We start from the raw sequence: 11,347 nt of genomic DNA, 5'->3' as shown, positions 1-11,347 counted from the left end.
AAAAGATAATGATTATATCATAAAAAACTCAAAATGCCTTATATGTTTTAATATTTAAATTTTTAAAAAATACCTTAATTTTTAAACGAAAGGAGTATTTGAGCTAACTATGCAGCACGGCTGCTAAGTCACTCATCACATCAACAAAATATATATTAATATAATCCAGAACTGTATAAATTTTTTGACCTGGTTTATTTATTTATTTTTTTAAAATCTTCTGAATTTACGATGATTCATTTAAGGGATATAGGTATAGTATATTAAAATTATTGTTGCGTCAATGTTGCTGTTTATTTATTTATTTTTCTTTTTTTAGGTTGAGCTTCCTTATCGATTATTAAATCATTTTTTCAAATACAAAAACGTTTAACACAGTTTTTTTTTTTGCCAACGTTTAACACAATTAATTTAATCTACGACCTAACATGAAAACTAACATACAAAAACGTTGGGACTAAGTCTCTCATTAATGAGTCTACTTTTATGTGTCTTCTGAAAACTACATCTAACTGTATTTGAAAATGATTAGTAATGCATCCATCCGTAAGGTTTATGGACAAATATGTCATTAACTCATTCGTGATATGCCTTACTTCTTGAAAATGGTATCGATAATGTATCTATCTATGAGGGAAGCTCTATATAAACCGTTTGAATTTAATTACAAAAGAACAATAATCATAGCTCATTCACGATATGGCTTTCTCAACCAGGCATTCTCACATATTGGCCTTGGAAGCCTCTTGGGAACTTCAAGGTTTTTTCTTTTTTTTTTTAATTTGTTTCGTTTGCCTTTTATACTAAGTCCAAAGTACAAATCAAGTTTTTTTTTTTTTATACAGCTATTTGAGATCTAGTACCACTTAATTAAATTCGAGCATTGTTATACTTAATTAGAGGTAACTCTTTCAAATACATTTGTTGCATCCACACAATTTCAAATTTGAAATCTTTTTTAATATATAGAACTATTAAGTTATATATAGGCTGTGTGATATTTTCCTTTTTCGCACATATGACCTTATAATAAGGGATTAAAAACTATTTTACCCCTAAACTTTTTTAAGAGTTGGGCACTTTGTATTGAAGAGTGGAGTAATATCTCTCCCTAAATAATTTTTTCAAGAACAAAAGCGTCATTTCTTCATAGACCTGTTATTTTCTCTTTTATCTGCCAACATATGATAGCTGTGAGGCTCATGCATAGTGACAGCAAAGCATTTTGACCCATTTTGACTATATCTAACGTGAGTTAAAGGGGCTAGAAGTGGCAATAGTAGAATTGAGCCCAATTTTAGTGGCAAATTGGCAACAAAATTGTAATGACCCAATTTTTTTTAATTAACGTAAATTAATTTCTCCTAATTGAAATTTTATTTAGATTAGTTTTATAGCAAGTGGATAGTGGTAATTTAGAGGAACTTATCTAGTGTTTTTTGAAGGTCCATAATTTAAATTTTACTAAAAAGTATGATTTTATTTTGTATTATGAGAAAAATTTGTGCCTTTTCTTGTAGCTTTCCCAATTATCCTTTTTTTGTTCAGAATTTATATGCATGTTACGCAAAAATAGAGCATCGGTCTAACTCATTTCTTTCCTTCCCTTCACCGACATGAGCACTCTGGTTCTCCACCGCCATTGCACTCCTCTCCCATTCTTTGCATCTCCGGTGGCCATAGTGCTTGTGCTATCTTGCAATACCAGGTTCTCCATCATCCTTCCTATCTTTTGATTATTTTTCATGCTGCTACTCAGTTCTACCGTTAACGATCTAGTCACTTGCGGTGTGTGAGGAAATCAGTTGCTAGAGCTAGCTAGTGACTTTGGTTGTGAGCTTTTTTTTTTCGCTTGGTCTAGCACTGTTAATTTTTGTTTTCTTCCTTTCTTGTGCATCAAGTTAGATTTTTCCCTCGTCTAATTGTAATCTTATCTTCTTCCCTCCCTATTCTATCGGCAGTCACTTGGTCTTTCTTCTCTGTTGTTATTGATTTAGGTAAGTAGCTTTAAATTTTTCTTCTTGATGTTCTGTGCGTGTGTTTGCTGAGATGAATAAGGTTGTGAGTTTTATTTTTCCTTCCCTGTATTGTTGTGTATATCAAGTTTGAAGGGACCTTGATTGAAGCTAAAACTATAGAGAACAAGAGGATGATGGTTTAGCTCTAACCTTTATTTGAATTTGATATAATTATCAATGCTAAAAAAAATTTGGATCATTTGTATCGACCAGGTTGTGGCAAGGTTAGAAGGAAGTTTAATAAAATTTTAGTGTTTATTATGAGGAGATTGGAAGAGAATTGGAATTAAAGTTTAAATAATAGTACTTGTAAGATGTTTGCTAAATCGCATAGTAGAAAGATTTTTGTTTGATTATGATTTTTTAAAAATTTCATTATTTCTTGTGGGACATACTTAGTTTGGGTATTACTTATTCATGAATTTAACTTGAATTATATGAAAAATTTTGATTATGAAACTATAGTGAGACAAACTGCATTCTATGAAATTGTATGGATGATAATTATAAATGATAATGTTTAAAGATTTGATTGGGAATGCCTTTGAATTGGTTGAAAAAAAGGATGATATGAGAACTTGGAATTTAGAGTAATTAATTATGGTTGTGTATATATAGCATTGATTAAGTTTTGTTGCTTGCGCTTGACAAGAGTTGAAAATAGTTTATCAAACTTGAATATGCCATTGAATTTCTTTTTACATCAGATAGGACATTTAAAGGAAAGAAGGTTTGATTGGGTTTAAGAAGTGAATTTTAGTACTCGAGAACACTTCAGATAAGTGAATAACGTCCCAACTACTTTACCATAAAATTTTTTTCTAAAGTATTATATTTATGTAAATCATTTTAATAACAATTATGTTAAGTATTGAATATTTTATCATTGAAATTATTTATCTTTGGTCTTGAAAGATAATTGAGTTATGGCATGTGTATGTGTTTTTGCTTTCTTACGATGAATGCTTTCAAAAATTAATGAGATTATTTTCATCAACTCTGGTTATTTTGAATTATGCAATAAATGCCAAACATGGACTTCAGTTATGAAATTTTATCTCAGCAAGTTTGAATCTTCAAAATTATTCATGTGAGTTTAACTTTAAGAATGGGAACTGTATTTTATAACGATGATTTTCTTGCATGTTTGAAAATGGATTGATGGGGATTTTATGTAGGACACTGGTTGCTAACGGCAGTTCCGTTAGCCTTTGGTGCACCTTGGTTAATAACTAGCTAGTTTGAATTTCGTGAGCTCTGTTCTCACGTTTGTTTTTCATAGGTCTCATACTCGTGTTTGTTTTCGTAGCTTCAAGCCGTGTTTGGTTAGCATTGCCCTTGTGGACTGTGTCTTCACGTTTGTTTTATGGCTTCGGCTACGTTTGGTTACTTATTCTCGTGGACTATGTCTTCACGTTTGTTTTGTGGCTTCGGCTGCGTTTGGTTATTTATCCTCATGGACTGTGTGTCCATGTTTGATTTTGTGGCATAAGCTGTGTTTGGTTATTTATCCTCGTGGATTATGTGCCCATGTTTGTTACTTGTTTTGATAAATTCGCATAATTATGAGATTTTAATTATTTGATGAATCTATTTTTTTTATGGTTTTGATTAACAACATATTTATAATTATTTAATACAGTTATTTGTTTTATTGTAAATAAATGATACTAATGTTTGATATGATGCTTTAATGAATCAATATTTTATTTAACGTTATATAGAACCCTCTTATGCCGAATTTTATTGAATATTTGGTTGCAAAAATTATCATCTTTAGCACTTATAATTATTCTATATTTTCCTTTATATACATTTAATTATTTATTGTTGAGATGCTATTCACTGAAAATTTATTTTGGTCTCAAACTAATTAGCTAACGTTGATCTCACTGCTAGCCTCTAAAGGGTGTATAACTATTTTGGGTGAAATTTTGCTTAGCATTATCTCCTTTGATATAAATATTTGAATTCATATATTTTATTTTAGAAGTAAGGTTAGATGCTCCACATAGCCTATAGATAGGTATCTATTTTGATATATGTTGTCTACTAATTGGAAGGAGCTGAGCTCCTGATTGATATTATATTTTATGTAAAATATTGTATTGTAGAATTTTAGGGAGATCCTATTTATAGGGGAGGTTCTGCCAAAATTTCTACAAAAATATTAAATATTTTATTATAATGAGTTTTTTTCAGTACATTATAATTTCTACTAAAATGAAAAGATTTTCTTCAATTTAAGGCTTTCGGGAATGCATGATGTAGTTTGTATCTATTCTGGTCACCCTTTATTTTTGGGGCGTGAGAAAAATAGATCAAAATGCCTTGCTATACTAATTGCCTGGCAACTTCTACAATTATATTTAGATCAAAATTACCATATCTTGCATATCTTTACGTAATTTCCATGTAGATTAACAAGGGATCTGAGTTTCAGTAGTAAATTTAATTTGTATTCATATTAAAGCTGACTCATCAATATGCCTCTTTTGTGTTTGCATGAGGATCAATGAACATTGATCAGTACTTGGTATTAGCCCCATGGATTGCCCACAACGTCTATTCTGTGGCGTTTAATGATTATGTAGATGAGCCAACTTACTATTTTGAACTCCCAATTCTTTTGGCGAGAATGCTTCACAAACAAATATGGATTTCTGTTTCTCGTTGTCGAACTGCGACAGGCAAAACAGGATTGTTATAAAGGCCTCGATTTCAATCAAGTTGATAGAGAAAGCAACTGGTTTGCTCCTATCTCTCTCTCAATTATTTATATATTACGTTGCTATTCCTTTTCTTGAAACCAATGTTATTTGTGTTAACAATCCTTGCAGGGATGACCAGATTTTGTTGTATGGACTCTTGTTCTATATAGCATACATGATATTTCCTCAATTTTCTCGGTTACCCTTATGGAAAATAGATGGCGTGATTCTCACGATTTTGTTGTATGCTGATCCTGTGGAGTTTCTTTATTATTGGTTTCACAGAGCTCTTCACCACCATTTTCTCTATGCTCGCTACCATTCTCACCATAATTCTTCCATTGTCACTCAGCCTATTACTGGTATGATAATCTTCATTTATATATGACCCCCCCGGGGCCCAATTTACCCTGCTGTTGGGGCAGATTTAGGGTTGGTAATTCAGGATGACTTATTTTCATATTAAAGAAATTATTAATTAATCTAAATTGGTGAAAAATATTCTTTAGCCATTTTACAGAAGAATCACTAGCACGACATGTTTACAAGAGTTGATCGATTATGACCTAATTATTTGACTATAATATACAATTTTGGTTTATGGTTTTTTTAGGGGAAAAAACTGATCTTTTCAGTTTGTTTATTAACAGAAGGTGAATTTTATGATTAAAAGGATTCCCAAAAATTCTATTATTTGTGCAAATAATCATGTCAAACATTTTAATTTTTCTTTTTTGAGAAAATAAGCATGTAGAATTTTCAGTAATACATAAATGACCTTTAACACATGTTATGCTTCCGTACTAATAATAAACTAACGAATTATTTGATTTCATTGCTCATTAGTTTGATTTTTTTCTGGAACAGCTGTTATTCATCCGTTTGCTGAAATGCTAGCATATTTTGTTATTTTCAATACCACAAGTGACAACATTGTTTACAAGAACAATCTCCATAGCCTCCATTATTGGTTACACATTTTATATCAATTTCATGAACAATTTGGGTCATTGCAACTTTGAGTTCTTCCCAAAGAAGCTCTTCTCTGTCTTTCCCTTGTTCAAGTGTCTCTGCTACATGCCATCGTAAGTCACCCTTATTCTAGCTTTATGATATAATTTCTCCATCTTTTGTTCTTGGTTCCATCTTCCATTGTCTTTGTCAAGTTCTATACTCATTAAAACCATTAGTTTGTTGATAATATCCAAAACAAGTTGTAGCAATTGCAATATAATAAATTCTTGAATAATTTCTATTTTGTTAGCATAATACTGCATAATTTCATGAGTCCTATATCAAAGAGCCTCACAAGTTGAGTGAGGTTTATAAGTTCAAGGGACTTTCTCACCTAATAAGCTAGTCTTTTAGGATGGGCTCTTTCTTTAGACATTGTCATAGCTCCCATATCAGGGAGTCTCACAAGTTGAATGGGGTTTATGAGTTCAATAGACTTTCTCACCTAAGAGGCTAGTCTTTTGGAATGGGTTCTCTCCTTGAACTTGTGCTTGTCACATTGATACTTTCATTGAAAGGCTAGTGTCACAAAAAGGGCTACCTACAAAGGGTTTTGATTGGTAAGAGGCCAAGTGAAGTGCCATGGAGTAAAACTGCTAAGGACATTGGCTTTCAACCATATCAGAGATCCTCACAAGTTGAGTGGTCCTTATAAGTTCAAAGGGCTCTCAGCTAATAGGCTAATTTTTTGAGATGGGCTCTTTCTTTAAGTTTGTACTTGTCACACATAACATATGTGTACATGAAGCAACAAAAAGATAGGGAAGTTAATAATTAAAAAGAAAAAAATTGAATCTCCGTGCATATACATATGTTAAAGATAGTTATAACATTTTTAGAGAAATAAAAGTGGAGCTATGAGAACAGGAGAAATTATTACATTTATTAAATGTTTAATCGAGCAGACAAAATCAAACTGTAAATTTTCGAGATCAGCGAACCCAGCTGGAAGTATAATTTCAAGTCTCCATACCTGGTTTTTGTGTGAAATAATGGTAATTAACCTTGGAAACTCTACCAAACAAAGTTGGCCATTTTTCTCCAAATCCAAATGTTAGATCAGTTTTTCATGTCATAACATTTGTGGATTATTAGTATTTTTTTTTGGTAATACCATATTAATAATTATCATTTTTCTATATATTCTTTTTTCTTCTAATGTTGGATGAGGGATAGTTAACTCAAGAAATCATGACCACAGGTTTCATTCACTGCATCAACCAAATTCAGGACAAATTATTCCCTTTTCATGCCCTTATATAACTACATTTATGGCACAGTGGATGAATCCACAGATGATACTTATGAAACATCTTTGAAGAGATCAAGAGATTCTCCAGATGTGGTTCACTTAACTCATTTAACAACGTCAGTTTCCATCTATCATCTTCCTTTAGGGTTTGCTTCCTTGGCCTCCAAATCTCAAGCTTCAAAATGGTGCCTTACTTTGATGTGGCCATTCACGATTGTTTTGAAGCTAAAGGCTTGGATCTTTGGTCATACTTTTGTCTCAGAAAGTAATAATTTCAAGAAACTACTCAATTTGCAATCATGGGTCGTGCCACGATTTACAAAAGAAGTAAGAATTTTTGGCTTAGTGCAATATAGACATTATTATATTGTTGTAACGTGTGTTACATTTTATCACAGTGTCATTCTCCTCTTTTATTATACAGTATCTCTCAAAACGGTACAGCAAAAGACTGAACAAGATAATTGAAGAGGCCATTCTTGAGGCTGACTCATCTGGTGTTAAAGTTCTTAGTCTAGGGCTATTGAATCAGGTTGACAAGTTCACATCACACCATTTCCCTCACTTTTTTTTTTTCTTTTTTTTGGGAAAAAAACGTTGAAATATTGAAGCCTGTATGGGTACATGCAGAAAGAAGAGCTGAATTCAAATGGTGAATTTTATGTTCAGAAGTTTCCAAAACTGAAGGTAAGGATTGTAGATGGAAATAGTTTAGCTGCTGTTATAGTTGTGAACAGCCTTCCCAAAGGGACACATCAAGTTCTACGGGGCAACTTTGATAAGCTTTCCTTTGATATAGCCGATTATTTGTATGAAAGACATGTTCAGGTAAGCTAGCATATAGAATTCCTTGTCCTGAACTATTTTAATTGACTAGTCTACTAAAATCAGAATGGGTCCAACTTGTCTCGAAGTCTCAAGGTCTTGGTCTAATTAAGTGAACACAAGATATTGTATTCATTTGAAAAGACTAGGACGAAAATCTTAAGACAACTTATGCCCAACAATTTTGTTGGATATATTATGTTTGATCTTGTCTTTGTTAGTTAAAATAATATATTAGTTTGCATGAGTTGGTTATGGATCCTACTTATAAAGGGTCATTGGTCATTGTATTTGTTTAGAGAGGTATAATTTAGGTCCACCTTATGTACGTCATTAAAATGTCATGGGGGTTCTTTTAATCATCTTTGTGAATTACATTGATAGTGTGTTTAGATTAATGGGGACTTGGATTTAGATTTTGATCAAATCCCTCATTTGCATACATAAAAATTTATGAAGTTGAATCTAAATTCCAAATCCATTACTTATTATATTTCTTTTGTAATTTCAAATCTCTTCTACACCCGATTATTAAAATTCTAGAAACTTTTTCAAACCTCTCATTCTCGTTGTATTTTTACTATTAATATTTTTATAACTCTCATATATTTTCTTATTTCTCATTCATTGCAAAATAGAGGTAAATTTATCACTTTTAATTTTTTTTTCAGTTTTGTTGTGAATCTCATTTCATATCTCTTCTTTAGTTAAAATTTTTTAAACTACCTAAACAAAGGATTTTAAATATATGAGTTTTAAATGTGAGATTTAAAATGCAAAATTTTAAAATTGAAATTCAAATCCAAATTAACCAATCCAAATGCTACCTGCGGGTTTGTTAGGTATTCTTTATTATGGGTGTCTGAGATATTGTTAGTTTCATTTAGACTAGGGGATCAGTTTAGACAAATTTATTTTAACTTCATTTGAAAGAGGGTCAATAAACATATTCAAGATGTTATTGAAATTAAACCATACAAAAACTGAGATGATACACGCCCTCGCGTGCCCTAACGCACATATATTCCATGAAACTTTTGAAAACAGGATGGTATTGATCAGTAATAAATTGTATGAAAATAAAGTTACATTAATATGATTAATTTATTGAGATATCAAAATTTGGTTTTCAGGTGACTACATTATATCAAGATGAGCTCACGAAGCTTCGTCAGAGACTCAACACAAAGCCAAAAGAAAGTTTTGCTCTTTCAACAACTTATCATGAGAAGAAGGTAAACACATTTGGAAAAATTCAACAACTTCGACACTTTGCCATTGATTAATGTTGGTGAAATCTTACTTCACATTTTCCCTCTTATTTAATGGATTTTTTTTATTTATTACATGATGTGACGTTGTCCAGATATGGTTAGTGGGAGGGACGAAGATGAACAAATGAAGGCACCAAAAGGATCACTATTCGTACCATTTTCTCAATTCCCACCTAAAAAATTACTAAAGGATTGCTTCTACCACTATACTCCAGCAATGATGGCTCCTCCTTCAATCCCAAACAGGCATTATTGTGAGGTTAGTAGCCTGCAAAGTTTTAACTTCTATTTTTTATTTATTTATCATCCTTCTCATTACACTTCGCCAAGATAATTATATTACTCCTAAAACTCTATGGACTCCATAAGCTGTCTACATTGTTAAAAAAAAAAGTTAAAGAACATTTTTACTTCTCAACTATTCCCTTGAGAACATCTGTTATACTTTTATGTAATTTTCTGGATAATTTTTTGAAAATTTTGAGGTCAACTATCAGTCAAAGTTAAATTTTTAACGACATGGTACTTAGCGCACTATTTTCAAATATTGAAGGGAAAAATTGTACTACATATAAGTTTAAGATACTAAATATCTCTGAGTGAATAATTAAAGGGAAAAAAATACCCTTTAAACCTAGTAAAAAACATAATACTTTATAGGCATGTGGGATGTGCTTAGTGACTCAAGTTTAAAGTTTAAATATATCCAATAAGAAACTAATGTTTTACTGACGTAACATAAATTGATCTTGTAATTTAAATCTTTTATTGCAATGTAATTAGCACTTCAATCAAAACATTTCTTTTTAAAAATGATGTTCTTTAATCACAGAATTGGCTACCAAGGAGAGCAATGAGTGCGTGGCGTGTAGTTGGAATAGTACATGCTTTGGAAGGATGGAATGTACATGAGTGTGGTTCTACCACTTTCAATATCACTCAAGTTTGGCATGCATCTATTCATCATGGTTTCCAACCTTCGAACATTCCCCTTTGACTAAGTTACATTCAACAAGAATGGCTTCTGTAGATGTGTGTGTCACATTCCAAAATAGGGGGTGATCGGCACAGGATGCGAACACACATATATCCCGTAAGCCACAAATTCAAGGTTTATTTCATTTAATTAAAAAGTACTGAGTTATACACTGACATTTTAATACTATTACTGCTAATTATTTTAATAATTATTTCAACATTTTGTAAAAATTTTAATAGAACTTTCTTTGTAAATAGGATCTTTCAAAAACTCTATATCATAAAAATTTTCCTTAAACATTATATCCATCAGGAGCTTGGCTCCTTCCAGTTAGCAGACAAAATGTATAATAAATTAAGGATTCTAATTATAAGTTATGTGGAGTAGCTAATCATATATCTCATGACATAACACATAAATTTTATATTTACATCAATAAGACATATTTACGGAATAAGCCTCCACTCTATTCTACAAACATTCATCATTGGTAAGCAAGACATACAATGTCAATTATGCTATCTGAGACCAAAATAATTTTTCAGTGAATAAAGTCCCAACAATAAATAATTTAACATGAACAAAAAAAATTTAAAATAATCATGTAAGTTAAAGAAACAACAATTTCCATAAAAAATGTATAAACTTCAAAAGAAAATGGCTCTATAAAAATTTGAATAAAATCTTAAACTATTGAACTATCATAGCAAATGTTAATATCACTTGATTTTAAGAAGTCCCATGATTAAAATAAATACTTGTAAATAAATTACTCAATAAAAATTAATGGGATATCAAATTACCAAATAATTAGATTCATAACCATAGGGACTTATCAGACAATTAACAAATATGGACACACAGTCCATGGGGATAAGTGACCAAACGCAGCCGAAGTCACAAAACAAACATGAACGCCCAGTCCACGAGGGTAATACTAACCAGACACGGCTTAAAGCCATGAAATCAAATGTGAGTACAATGCTTACGAACAAGCATCTCTCCGTTCCACGTGCGTTGGCCATCGTACGGGGCTAGCACCTCCTATAATCACCCTGCTAGCTAGGTGAACCATGGCACGCCAAGGGATAACAAAATTGCCGTTAGCAACCAGTGTTATGTGTAAAGTCCCTTTTTAAAATCATTTTCAAACATGTGAGAAAATCATCACTTTCAAGATACAGTTCTCATTCTCAAAATCAAACTTGCATGAATACTTTTAAGCATTAAAACTTGCCTGAATCAAATTTCATATCCGATGCTCATGCTTGCAT

The 11,347-nt window shown here is 31.6% G+C and overlaps 1 pseudogene; it reads left to right on the top strand.

The window, feature by feature from the left end:
- Positions 1-687: 687 nt before the first annotated feature.
- LOC129294955 (very-long-chain aldehyde decarbonylase CER1-like) lies at positions 688-10,091 on the top strand (annotated as a pseudogene).
- Positions 10,092-11,347: the final 1,256 nt, after the last annotated feature.

This window comes from Prosopis cineraria, unplaced genomic scaffold, assembly GCF_029017545.1.
Source record: "Prosopis cineraria cultivar Desert tree isolate PC_DT_omini unplaced genomic scaffold, ASM2901754v1 PC27, whole genome shotgun sequence".
NCBI lineage: Eukaryota > Viridiplantae > Streptophyta > Magnoliopsida > Fabales > Fabaceae > Prosopis > Prosopis cineraria.
This window is presented reverse-complemented; position numbering and strand designations above follow the sequence as displayed.